Below are 15,198 nucleotides of genomic sequence, written 5' to 3' on the forward strand. Positions count from 1 at the left end.
CGTGCTGTCAAACCTACACTAGCAAGGAGATCGGGCTGAAACTATAGCTACAAGCTATCCAAGGATGGTACTATAGAATGTCACCTCAAGGTAGGCCTAGTGGCGTCATCTCTTGGTTAGGCCGGAAACTTATCAATCCACCCTCGTATAAAGTCGTTCATGCGCGAAAGCAGGTTATGCAAATAGTAGTTGAACATTTTTGAATATTTGGCCTAGGCGCATATCGGATGGTATCGAGGAAACGAATTTCGATGGAAATTGATAGCGCGTGAATGAAATCGATTGATCGCTTGAACTACCAGCCATTCTTGAAATGTAAACGCGAAGGGCTATTAATTTTTCCACGTGATCCATTGTTGAAAATTTATCCAAAAATAAAAAATTAAAAAAAACTCTTACTATTAATAAGTGCTATAAATAAGTAGCAACTTACAAAAGTTGAATTCGTTATAAAAAAAATAAAACTTTATTGTCAACTGTGAATTATTATTTTTTATAAAGAGGCAGGATCTATATTTAGCTGATAATAATGTTGCTCTTCCTGTAGTTATCCTGGCACTTTTCCAATTGAATGGCTAACTTTAATAAGTATACTTTTGCTTCCTTTTTCCTGTTAACTGAAGTAAATGCTTTGCGAAATATTGCAATTCTCGTTAATACTTTAAAAAACTAGTTTGCTACTTTTCACGATGAGTTTTCTCTTTAATATTAAGAGTTCATTTGAAAACAGTTTCCTTAAACGGCTTTTTTTTATTAAATGGAGGGAACTGCGATGATTTCTTAAATTAAGAACTTGAAAAAGCAATTACAGTTCTTAAATACCAAATGTTATTTTATAAGATGTAATCGTAGATTTTATTATGTCGAATGGGAATTACTCCTACACAACGTTAATACAAAAATTGTAATAAGTGAAACAAAGAAAGAAAATATTAGAAAAGGAAACAATAATGCCACATTTCACTGATAGAGATTAAATCTGTCGTTGTGTCAGATATTACGTGTCTGTAGAATATCAACGCGATGTTTATTATTTCTCCGTACGCGAGATAAAAATGTTCAGTCCCTCAGAGTCTCTGAAACCGAGACTCGAGTCTCCGTCTCTCATCGAGTTTCTCTGGTGTCGCTGAGAGAGACTGTCGAGAGACTGTCAAAAAAACTGTTTAGCGTCTCTGAACGAGAGACTCGAGTCGCTCATAGAGAGATCCTCATTTCGTATCCAGTCTCTGAACGAGAGACTCGAATCTCTCAATAAGTGGTGTCTCGATAGACATGGTTAAAATTTTCTAAGTTCAACATATTTCAGAGATCCCAGTCTTTCTACGAGAGACTCGAGTCTCTCAATTTTTCAGTTTTATTCATTCAGTCTCTCTGTGAGAGACTCGAATCTCTGAATTAACAATTTTATCGTTCCAGTCTCTCATACAGGGACTGCGAGATATCCATCAAAACACCTAGGCAATAACTGAGAGACTGTGAAGGCTGTGAGAGACGCTCTCATAGACGCTGAAAGACTGGAGAGACTGAAAATTTTTGTCTAGGGTAGTTAATTCAGATAATAGTCCTTAATAATCAATATGTACACAAGGTGGAGAAGAAATATTTTATAGCAGAATTTATTAAAAAATACATCTATTTTTAAAGCCTAAAAAGCGACTATTGAAAATTTTCGAAATTTACCATTCACTATTCCCAATAAAATTAAATTTTCGAAGCGGCAAGTTCGTTAATGTCAATAAAATCTTTACAGAACAACAATAGAGGCAAAACAAAAGGATAAAAGCGCCTACTGCTAATTAGCACGGAAAGACAAAAAAAAAGAAAAAAATTCTATTATCACATCCGTCGAATACGTACATGTCTATCGACAAATTAATTAAACGAATTCGAAAACATGTGAAAATTTTACGTTATACCTACATTAAACAATTAATTTGAATTGAAACAATAGTTGACCTTGCGCTACGTTTTCATTATCAGGATTGGAGCTGTATAGACAGATACGTACATATGTTTAACAAACGCCTATTATACTATTTTATATTCGTACTATTTATGTCAGTTGTTCATATTTCGACTGATTACAAGTCCTTATTTATATTAGGTACAGTTCTGTATCGACTAAACTTTTTCGTTCTTATGTATTTCACTTCTTACACAGGGTGTTTTTGAAATAAGTATTATTTAGATGCGATAAGGAATGCATGATGAGTTAAGCAGCGTGGTTAAAACACAAAAGAATTTTTAACAAAACGAGACGAAGTTGTAATCCGAAGCCGGCCCTGGGCGTGAATTCGCAACGTATAGAGAAATTGCGGTGACAATTAAACAACTACATCGATGAAAATGTAAACAGTGACGGTTATGGAACAACCAATAAAGTAAATATCAACAGCTTACTACTACGTTACTACACATAATAATCTTTAGACGCCCACTGCGATAAAAATTAATTAAATAACTGTATGTTGATTGGTGGTAGCATGCAGTAATATTTAAAGTACACCGCGACATGGTAATAAAGACACAGAATGCAAAAGAAATACTTTTACAACGCGGATGCAGCTGATGGAATGTGACTTTGCAATGTCGTGTGATCCAACCAGGGTCGGACTTTACTTTCAAATATGTTTTTCTCGAAAACGGTGGACTTTTGGACCACTAAACATTTACTTCATTTTCTTGTTTTATAGTCCCCTATCACCTCCTGCAAGTTTGCTATTATAATCGACTAATTATGACCATCTACAAGTCGCCTATTGATACTGTTATGGAATATTCTATAATTTTTCTGGAAATGCATCAAACTATCTCTCGGGCCTTCCCGTAATTGTTTCGTATTGAACTGTTGAACTGTGTGTGAAAATCCTCATATGATTTGTGCCTTCGGCAGCAACTCAAACATGCTGTCTCATTAATTTTAGGCGACAGGCATACTTTTGCAGCAATATCCGGCGCTTACATCTGGTTTCTGTTAATTTCGTAATGTTTAGCATTAAATTTGTTACGAATATGTGCTTATTATACGTTGTAAACTATTAATCAGAACTCTATTATAAATCTTTGTTACATTGATATAGGCTTGTGACGTGAACCATTTCCGAAATCACGAGCCGCATGTGAATTCTATAATTAAATTCTACATTTCTTTTTAATCATCCTCTGCACTCCCTGAATGTACTTTCTAGTAAAAATTTCTGTTTACACAATTTTAAATATTAAAGGTGTGATCATATTTCAAATTTCCATAAATTTAAGAAGCTTACGCCTTGTAAATGCACCTGCATATAGCTATAAAGTACGGATATTAATTAAATTAAATAATTAAACTTCTTCGTTTGTGTACCACTGAAGTTCAGCGTGGGAACTTTAAAAGAGTGAGGACACTATTGTAAATCTGCTCTGTCCTGAGAATAGTCTTAAACTTTAAAATTTCTGTACTGTACTGCCTAGGTAGTGCTAATCCAGCGAATAATTCATGAATCCATTTGTCATATTGCTATCGTTTTTGTACAGTTAAAAGACCGGTAAGTGTATTACCTTTCTCGTTTATAGGTGCCCTTATATTTTAAACATGTTGGATAACATCCTTCAATTTATTTTAGTTTCTTATTTATAAGTATTTTCATTTTCACAAATATTGTTTTGTAAATTTATTGGGGTAAATGTACTTACATACGCGACTATTTTTAAAAATCTTTTATCGTTAATTATATTCCTTTGTATTAAAATCGTAGTAATTTTGTAAACAAAAGTTCAAAAACAGTAGAAATTCTTTTAAAATATTTTACTACGTTTAGAGGAAAGTAAATCAGAACTTAATGACAATTTTACTGTCAAGGACTAGATTTTCAACCTGAAAAAACATCCTTGGCTTTTTAGGCAGCTCGATAGCAGTAACATTGAACGTCTTTCTTCCATTAATTTTTAATACAGATCATAAATATAAGCTAATGATATTCATTGTAATCATCTTACAAAATATAAAACTAAAACAACATTGTCTTGACTATCTGGTAAGACATCATTTCAGCAACAATCTGGTGATAGCCAAGAGAAAATCACCTTAGACTGACTGTGGGTGAAGGTCAAATCNCTATTGATAAAGATATTTAAATAATGTTTTATATAACTTTCTCAATATTTTTATGTATTTTTCATTAGTTTTACCTTTGAATATTGTTTAAGAATGACTATATAAATATTTACATGCCTAGAAATGTATAAAAATTGGCATATTTATTAAATTTGAACCACCATAACTTTTTATAGGGGTGAGACCGCTACGAACTTTTTATGGTACAGTGGTGGGGGAGACCTCCTCTTTCGATCTCACCCACCCCCACCCCCTTCGGCTGTGGGGGCCATCATCTAGACCTTTACCAACAAAAATTCAAAAACAATAGAAATTTTGTTAAAATATTTTACTACGTTTTAAGAAAAGTAAATCAGAACTTAATGACAATTTTACTTTTACTTTTCAAGGACTAGATACAACCTGAAAAAACATCCTTGGCTCTTGAGGCAGCATTTAGTACCCTCTGCTCGATAGCAGTAACATTGAACGTCTTTCTTCTATTTTTTTTAATAAATAAATTTAATAATAAATATAAGCTAAAATGATATTCATTGTAATCATCTTTTCAAAATATAAAACTAAAAAAACATCGTCAGTCGACCACAATTGCTAATTATTATTGTGATGTTTAATTGCATCAATTGCAAGTTGAAATTTGTTTTTAATAGTAGGTGGTGTAGAGTCACCTAAAATTATTACAGTTCCGCTTCTGCATTCGCTTCTGTTTCTGCTTCCGTAAGAATTTACTATTTACTTCTGTTTCCGTTATGACACAACCACCATCGTCTTCAAAATAATCATTTGTATTGCTTATATATACAAATAACGAAGAGAAGATACAAAATAATATGGCAGAATTGCTACAGAAACATATTTTCTTCGATACTGCTGTCGCATATCTATACGTATGTAAAATAGGAGCACAATGTTCTGTATCGCAATCACACGTGTCATCACGTATTTGTCAAAGATCACGTAGAATGAATTTGCATTAAAGCGGACTTATAACTTTCAACTCCACGGCGTATAGACGCGAACCCATAAATCGCATGAATGGAATAAATTATTTAATACTCATCGTAGAAGATTGTAACTGTAAAATTTTCGTTGTACGACATAAAACCAATTTTTCTTTAGGGTAAATACAGCAAAAACTATAATGGCAGAATTGATAAAGAGAAACATTCAGTAATTTATAGGATAACCCGTGTCTTATTGCTAAAGTTGGACAGACCGATAGAAACATCAGACAAATCGTCAGCTACAACATAAAAATACAAATCTAAATCTAAATATATAGGGTCAATTGAAAAGTCCCCGGCCTGACACATAGATGGCGGCACCAGAACTAAATCCATATGATTTTCAGTTAGTCCTAACCTTCAAAAGACGCGTCTATAAATTTGACGGCTGTCGGATCATTAGTTTGTGAATTATAGCATTTTTAGTGAAGCAACTTTTGTTATTGTGAAAAAAATGGATAAAAAGGAATTTCGCGTGTTGATAAAATATTGCTTTTTGAAGGGAAAAAATACAGTTGAAGCAAAAACTTGGCTTGATAACGAATTTCCGGACACTGCCCCAGGAAAATCAACCATCAAGGATTGGTATGCTAAGTTTAGACGTGGTGAAATGAGCACCGAAGACGGTGAACGCAGTGGACGCCCAAAAGAGGCTGTTACGGACGAAAACATTAAAAAAATCCACAAAATGATTTTGAATGACCGTAAATTGAAATTGAATGAAATAGCAGACACTCTACAGATATCAACGGAACGTATACATCACATCATTCACGAATATTTGGGTATGAGAAAGCTCTGTGCAAAGTGGGTGCCGCGCGAGCTCACTTTTGACCAAAAACAACGACGAGTTGATGATTCAGAGCAGTGTTTGAAGATGATCACGCGTAATAAACCCGAGTTTTTGCGTCGATATGTGACAATGGATGAAACATGGCTCCATCATTTCACTCCGAAGTCCAATCGACAGTCATCGGAGTGGACTGCACACGATGAACCCGCTCCAAAGCGTGCAAAAACGCAACAGTCGGCTGGCAAGGTTATGGCGTCTGTATTTTGGGATGCGCGTGGAATAATTTTCATTGACTACCTTGAAAAAGGAAGGACCATCAACAGCGACTATTACATAGCGTTATTGGACCGTTTGAAGGACGAAATCGCCGAGAAACGACCGCATTTGCAGAAAAAGAAAGTCCTGCTTCACCAAGACAATGCACCGTCTCACAAGTCAGTGAAAACGATGGCAAAAATTCATGAATTGGGCTTCGAATTGCTTCCGCATCCACCGTATTCTCCAGATCTGGCCCCCAGCGACTACTTCCTGTTCTCAGATCTCAAAAGAATGCTCGTTGGGAAAAAATTTTCGTCGAATGAAGAGGTGATCGCCGAAACTGAGGCCTATTTTGAAGCAAAGGACAAATCGTACTACAAAAATGGTATCGAAAAGTTGGAGGATCGCTATAATCAGTGTATCACCCTTGAAGGGAATTATGTTGAATAAAAGAAACGAATTTTGCAAAAAAAATGTGTTTTACTATTTTAGGCCGGGGACTTTTCAATTGACCTGTTATATGCATACTTACATACAACTCATTTTAATTATATCGTGTGCCAGTTTTAAACAATATAGTTACCATAAACTTTCTTTGTATGTGTAATAGTTGAAACGTTTGAAGATGTTCATACTTTTTGAGTTCTTACGTATGCAAGTAATTAATTCGTACTACTTGAAATAGTTCTGACAGTGAACGTCTTTTGTAAAAGTATCACAAAGTAACAAAAAAATTTAAGTTGAAACGTTCGTTCTCACAACGCAGTCGTAAAATCTTTTACCGGTCATATCACCACACCTTATAAAGTTAAAGTTCGAGCTTTGAAATTTGACGACACTCCTATTACGTAGTTACTTCACCATATATTGTTGCAAGCAACAATCTAATTTAGCCCAGGAACGGTCGCTCTGTTATAAAAATCTAACAATATACATTTTTATCCACATTTTTTTGAAATAATTTGGCAATATATATATCTAATAGATGTTTAGCATTACTTAATCGGCAGTGCATTGTAACTGGGAGAGAAAAGTTAGTAATAGGCAAAAGCGATTGATATATAATATAAAAACGTAATAATTGCTTATATTCCAAATTAGTAATGTTGAATTAACTCTAACCTGCGACTGAAGACGGAGTAAATGGGATACTAAAGTGATTCGTTTTAATTCGTTATATGTACGGAAAAAAGTTTTCTCGGACTATTTACCTTTTCGGCACAATTTTGACTACATTCCATTCGCTTTTAAATTTTTTCTCAATAAAGAGGCATGTAGATCTGATGATTTTGTTTTAATTTCTGATAACTCAGCCAAATTTTATGTTATCATAATGTTTCAATGTTTATTTTTGTATCATAAATATTACTTTCGAAAGCAATAAATTTTGTGTGAAACGTTATAACTTACAAGGCATTTAAAAAAAACTAAATAAGTTCTTAAAATTCAACTGCATAAAGCAATGATATAATACTTTCTCCAAGTTGTCGTAAAAATTGAAGATGAACACATAATATTCAAGGAAAATTAAAGATTCCAGGACAAACCAGTGATGGTGTAATATAACTTTAAATCCTCTTAAATATTACCAACTCCCACAAGCGGACCAATATCTACATCTTGTGAACGGTTTATTCCTGAACTTCAATTTAGAAAGGAATAAAATCCTTTCTTGTGAATCGAAATAATATAGCATCAATCCGATTTTATCTTCACTGTCTTCAAATTAAATGTAAACCAATACAAAAAGTTTCTCTTAACATTTCAACGTCCAAAAAAGGTTGAAAAATATTTACTGTCTTGTTTATCTGTTTAGTTATATGTATAATAGGTTTATTTTGGATGTCTAGACGAAAATTGCGCACCTTCCTGTGAACAACATGATATCTTTTTTGTATTTTGTGCAGTGGCGCACTATGCCCGTCAGAGGCCCGGGGCGGCATAGCTGAATGAGGCCCTCCCAGTTTAAAAAAAATATGGGTTTACAAGATTTTTATTCAGTTCACGTTTGTATGTATAAATAAGTGTTTATGTTTATTTCGTTAAAATCGGGCAAGTGAAATTTAAATTCGACTTAAATTACCCATATGGAATGGATATGGGAGAGGAAAATAAACTACGAATCGATCGACAAAAAAAATTAGATAAAATAAATCAAAGATAGTTTTTTATTTTTTGTAGCGTGTTATATGTGTTTTCGTGCCTTCAATTTACTGAAGTCCTCAATAACTTCTGTGAAATCGGTTTCTTTTGAAATTTTTCTCAGCTAGATTAACCAATCGCTCTTGACGCAACAAAAATCAAAAACACTATCACACTTTTTAATGAAATTACTAGTGTCCGACCGAAAGTTCGGTTTCAGTTTCGGTCGAGTTTCGGCAAAAAAACGAGTTTCGGTTTAGTTTCGGTTTCGGCGGCAAACCTGCCGAAACTACAACCGAAACCGAAACTGCGTTCGGGAGTTCTGGCGCTCTGCTCGGTCATGTTCGGCGCGTTCGACATGACGAATTAAATTTAGAAGAAGTTAATTTGTTCTTAATTAAGATAAAAGTGATTTATTTTGTTTTGTTTATTACTTAAATATTAAGTTCCTATACGTATTGTGATATTAGGTAACAATAACAAAAGTAATTTTATGTTTAATATTATATAAAAAAAAGCAGTCTACTATACTTACTCAAATAAACATCTCACCTATTTTAAGTATTTTTAAGGCGCAATTAAAGTATTTCCTTAAATGAGGGGTTGTTATGATGATTTTGATTTGATTATCAATAAGTGAAAATGTCAAAGATCACGTAGCTATGTGATTTAAAGGTAAAAAAATAAAACTGACTGATTATAATAACGTTTTCTTTATTTTTTTCTCAAAACATGATCCTTATAAGGAAGTTTCGGTTTCGGTTTCGGCCGAAACTGAGACGGTTGCCGAAATTCGGTTTCGGTTTCGGTCGTAAAAACCAGTTTCGGTCGGACACTAGAAATTACTTTTAACGGATAATATCGCGTTTATTACTTTACAATTTGAAAAAAGGCTTATCCATTCGCGAAAATATCGGAACACACTGATAAATTATTGAATATCAACGTAATGAAATTTAATATATTTTAAATAAGGGCAATGATTATTTTTCGACGTAAATAGGATGTATGAATGTAAATGTAGGCGTATAAGAGTGAATTATTTGCACTTCATTAATTCAATGATTCCTAGGAAAAGTACCCGCTACAAAGACGGCAATTCCCCCTGCGTATTGGACACGTTCAGCAAAGTTAAAAGAATATTAGTACCGCGTAAAAGATCTAGATGGCTGTAGTGTTTTCTGATTTTTTTGATTGAAATTATGAAGGTACTAAGCATATTTTTAAAGTCTTGTTTAACGCGCAGGCATTTCGGGGCCCCCCAAGACCGGAGGCCCAGGGCGGGACCCCCCTTCCGCCCCATTGTTAGTCCGCCACTGATTTTGTGGCTATTACATATAACAGTTTATCCACTTTACCAAAAAAAAAAAAACACTTTTACTTTACTTACCTGTCGTTATTTGACGACAATTTTTCTAAAACTGAAATTCGAAAATACCTGTTCCAGATTCACTTAGACTTAGAACAAAAAAAAAAATATCCGTCAATGCACATGCTTCTAACGAAAATTACTTGAATAATTAATAGACGTTCTACTTTCCTTTATTGTTGGATAATAAGATTTTTTCATTAAATTGACCACGTTTAAGCTTTTAGTGGAGTCCCTTTGAACCAAGCAATGGAAATTCGTATTAATTATTAGTCACTTGGCTACATAATCCGGGTTGGTATTATATGCGCTTGCGGTCCTTATGTTAGCAACCTTTCTATTTAAAATTCAATTTCCACAACACGTACTCGAAAAGGACATGTATTAATAACGTAGCGTTTCAGCCAACAGCATAACTTTTAATTAATAAAGTAAAATAATGAAAACCGAAAGCAATTATATACGTAAGTCTTGAAGTCGTACACAGAAGCATACTTCTAAAATTAATAAAAATGGTTATCCGCCGAGTTATTTGTACAGGTAAGCGCTGCTGTCTGTAGATTCGTTCAACCAGGATATGGAGTTCGAAACCTGGGATTTAGGAGCCTGAATCCTTTATATTTTAGCTTAAAACCAAACATATATATACACAAGCCCTGCCTCACTGAAGTTAACCCAAAAAACAAAAATATATCATATGATCATATCATATCATGTTAAAAGGAATTATTATGAAAAATAATACAATTTCATAATAACTAATAAAAAAAAAAGAAAACCTCGAAGGAATTTTTCAAATGCAAGTGAATTATTACTTTTCTTAATTCAGAAATAGCACTATTCGAAGACATTTTTAATTATTAACAACAAAAAAATGTTCATATTATCTCTGAAATGTTACGGACTTCCAAAAATAAAAACGTCAAATCTTTTTTAAAACACTATCCTTAATTTCGAATGGGATACAAATTTTATTTACAATTTCTAAATTTTTCATTTCATTTCATTAATTTAAATGATTTTTATTTGAAAGCTTAAGTATTATGAAACAAACACTTCATGAAGTCGCTTATTGTCTTAATTTATTTAACAAGGAACACGGAAAACAAAAATTATTTGTGTGCGACATTGCAGAAAGTAATTGTAAGAATACGAAATATTTACTTTTCTGTTTCTATCAATAAAGAATAACAATTTTTCTATTGGTCATGCACCATAAATAGTATTGGAAAATTGTTAATATATTTCCAAGAGTAATAAAAAACATTAATTTATAAATTCGCAGAAATGAAAGTATTACATCAAAGTTTAGATGTACAATAATGGCAACCATGTGTAAATTTTATATTGTATTTAAATTACAATTTATACAAAGCTACGTTTTATTGATTTTGTAGAATTAGCAAAAACATTGGAACCATTTCATTACCAATAATAAAACAAATGTAGAAAATGAAATTAAATCTGAAATTTGCTTTGTATGATGATAAAGTAAAGTAAATCATATTATTGAATCGAGAAAGCAATTCACATTATATTTATTACTGTGAAAATGGTTTACAACTATAGTTTAAAATGACTTGATTGCAATTTATTGCAAACAAAATAAGCCAAACATTGGCTAGTTACATACAAATGTGTGCTTAAAACTTTTTAATTTAATATGCATTCATGAAAACCAATTATTTCCTAAAATATATAAATCAAAATATTATATAGCTCTTACCAGCGTTCTTTATCTCTGTACGGAACAAGGAAAAATTACTTCTACTATACCAATCCTTTGAATTATCAAGCATCATAATAAAAAAAATCACAAAATTAATTTAGGAAGAGTTTCGTAAAAAATAAAGGAGAAAAAAATGGGGTCACCTCTAAATAGAATATACTGAAAAGAAAAACCTATAATTTCATGAAAGTATCAGGACATTGATTGTAAATGTGGCATAATACATAAAGGATAATGAAAATTTAAATGAATGGATAACTACACGCTGACAAGAACTACACAGAAAAGTAAGCAAATACATAAATGTATAAAAATGATAATAAGTGGCAGTAAAATGTGTAGATATCACTATTCAAACGGTGTTCCTTGAGGGAAAATTTTCTTCTATAGTTTCCGAACTCAAGTCCTCAAATCCGACATAAGCACCACACCCTTGGCACAGATAAATTTGAGAATCATCCAGTGAATCGTCTTTTAAGTCACAAACGCAAAATTTCTTAAAATAACTTGCAAAATCATCACAGAATATACTGAGATACAAAATAAATGCTATCATTAGCAAATGTTCAAAAAAGAGGAATATCGCAAACTTGTCAATAATAAACATAATCAACAAGGCAACAACACGCATTGTAACACTTAAAGTCACTAAATTCAAACCACGATTATCACTGAAAGTCTTTTTTTTAATATAAACCATAAAACATCTAATTATTTGAAGGACGACTGTGAAGCAAATGCATACTAAGGACGTCGATCCCGCAAACATTTTAAATAAATAAACTAAAGAATTATGGTTGAAATGTCCGAAAATCCATAAAAATCCGAATAGCACAGGCGCCCATACAACGGTCACGACAATCTTATATTTATTCCTCCATGGTGTCAACTTATTCGGAAAAAAATTTTCCATCATCCAGTCAAAAACCATAAAATTTTCAAAAAGTGCAACGGCTGTCCTAGCCAGTGAACCGATTTCTGACGTTAAGTAGAATAAATCTATGTGCATATTATGGTAGATTAGTGAAAATGTGACTGGATTTACCATCAAACGAATTAATTCTGCAAATGACCGATGTACAAGGAATAAATAAACGATTTTATTAAGTCTCCGAAAATGGAGAACAATGTATATAAGAATTACATCTATAAGTATTGCAACAAGTCCAGATAATGAAAGAATAATGTCATTTGCAACAGCGAAATATCCAGAAGTAGTCGAATTCAATTCTACCATTATAGAAGATCCTGAAAATGATTAAACAAACATGTCACATATTTAACATTTACCTAACTATCAATTCATTATCTCTTATTGGTTTTATCTAAATATTTGTAACCACCCTAAAGCGGTATTTGTTGATTTTTTTGGTACAATGGCAACATTGACAATGGGCGAACTTTCTCTAATAAAACTTAATTATATCAAAAAAAAGTATCTCTACGTCAAGGAATGTCACTTCAAATAATAACTTATAAATACAACAATAACTCAAGGTGGTACTATTTCTAAATGTAAACTATCACTTGTATCGTCTGGTATTATGAACCGACGTAGGGGGTGTGTTTTAAGACATTTTCAATAATTAAATAAAAAGAAACTTAAATTTATATCTTAGTCCAATAATGCCTAGCAATAAACAATGAGATAAATACTACTTCTCTTCAAAATATATTTTAATAACGATCACAAATAAATAATCAGCAGAACATAAAATTACTTTAGAATAAATGTTGCAACCATAATATAAAAAAACGTATCTCAAAAAAAATTTATGAAAAGAAAAGCATTAGAAACGTACAAAAATCGAATTACAAACAAAATAAGTCGACTTAATAAAAACTATGCTCTCTTGATTACATACTTACTGCCTGTCAATTTTTTTGTTCTTATACAACACCAAACACTACATTAAAATGGTTACTTTTCAAACATCTGCATTACGGTTTAAAACTCATTTGGTAATAAAACATAATTAATAAGATGACGAGGTCAAGTGATATTCCACAGTCGCTGTAAAATACTGATAACATCACAGAATTGCATATTTAACTCACATACAATATAGAAGAATTATGAGCTAAATAATGTACTTACATAATATAAGCATATTTATTATTTACTTTTTGGAATAACACTAACACATCATTAATTTATTTTCATGCCCATCTAAAAGACGTAATCTTTTTGTTTTAAAAATGCAAATCGTTAAAAATAACTGTGCAAACATTTATTCTAAAAATCACTTATCATCCATTTCATGCGATACTCCGATCAGACAAATGAAAAACTCCAAAATAAAGTACATTTAGACTAAGCAAAAAGATGATTCGGTTTGTGTTTTTTTTTTGTTTTACTTTCATGGGACTTCAATCAGTTTTAAATTTAAAACCATGCTTTAGAGATAGAAGTGGTTAAGTAGTTGCTCCTCTTGTTTAAAATAAAAAACTTTTGGGTTTAAACAACACTTCAATATTTCCATTGTATTGAAGGTAGATAAAGCCATCAACTACATTATTTTCAAGATTCTCTCCAGTTGAATCAAACTTTGGAAGCTTAACAATTAGAAAATCAGGGCAATATTAACAATTGTAAAATTTAATTTATTAGGAAAACTCTACCGACATTTTGTCCCTACTTTTACGGGAATTTTTCAACGTAGCTTTTCTTAGTTAAATCATTCATTCCAAACTTATTGAGTTTTCCTAATAATTGAAATTTTACAACCCTTACAACTGCTCTGATTTTCCAACTACTATATTTAAGAGGAGAAGAAATGGATGAAAACATTTGGATGCTTAATAGAATCTTATTGTTCAGGTGATATTCGTTCGCTTAGTCTAAAAACACTCTTAGTTGAAAAAATAATAATAAGATGGAAAAGGTAAGAAAATAGACTGTAAAAAAAGGATGAAAAAGCATAAAAATTGGGACGGCTCCTTTTGCAAAAACAAAACCTGATCGTGCAAAGTAGATTACATTCGTCTAAGTTGAGCAAGTTAATTATTTTTGCGTCTAAAACAGATAAGCTTCGGTCCAAGAAATAAGTGGGCAAACTTTCGTTGGGTTGATTCGGTTTACCAGAAAATCGGAAAAACGCTAACATCGAATGCGTTTGTAATTTATTGTATTTGCTGTGTGTTGATTGGGTACGTGATCAACAACTCCAAAAGAAAAGAAAATATTTCACTGGCGAAAATAAGAACAATAACATTTCTTCTTGTAGTTTACCTAACTGATTTAGACCGACGAGGAGCTTACGTGTTACAATTAATTACTAATCTTGTTCACTAATAAAATAATTGCTGTAAAAACACCAAATTTGTAGTTCTAGTTCTAATAAAGAAAACTTTTAAACATATGTTTGATTAGAACATTTTCAGATGATAAATCTAACAGGAATATGGTTTATAAAGGACCATTTAATTATGTTTACTGCTTTTGAATTTTGCAAAACCGTTTTTTTACGTCTGATTTCAAAATTGAGTAGAAAAGATTGTTCAATACGGATTTAGGTACTTGTATGTTTCTATCTCTTTGTTGAATTTATTTAGGCAAATATTTTAACATCGTCTAGACGAGGGGTGGTTCACGTTACCTCTTTCAAAACAAATTTAGACGCAGGTTTCTATTTCGGTATTAGGTTTAGAATCATTGGTTTTCTTTCTTAAACTTAAATCATCCTAAAATTCTAATGCTTCAATAGGTGCGCGCCTTATTCATTTTTCTAAAATGAGAATTGCAATACGTTATTGCAAACTAATCACTTATTAGTATTTTATTGGAATAAATAAATAACTAATAAG

At 32.0% G+C, this 15,198-nt stretch overlaps 1 protein-coding gene and 1 long non-coding RNA gene across 2 annotated transcripts in view; one reads left to right on the plus strand and one right to left on the minus strand.

Annotated features, from left to right (window-relative positions):
* Positions 1–15,198, plus strand: part of LOC108744364 (somatostatin receptor type 2) — a 163,515-nt gene that overhangs the window by 114,254 nt on the left and 34,063 nt on the right. The gene's annotated exons all lie outside the window — the stretch shown is intronic.
* LOC108744367 lies at positions 10,999–13,424 on the minus strand. Its single transcript, XR_001938957.1, has 2 exons — positions 13,261–13,424; positions 10,999–12,639 (listed from the first exon to the last, which is right to left on the minus strand). It is a non-coding gene; the product is annotated as an uncharacterized LOC108744367 (long non-coding RNA).

This window comes from Agrilus planipennis, unplaced genomic scaffold, assembly GCF_000699045.2.
Source record: "Agrilus planipennis isolate EAB-ADULT unplaced genomic scaffold, Apla_2.0 scaffold17, whole genome shotgun sequence".
NCBI classification, from domain to species: domain Eukaryota; kingdom Metazoa; phylum Arthropoda; class Insecta; order Coleoptera; family Buprestidae; genus Agrilus; species Agrilus planipennis.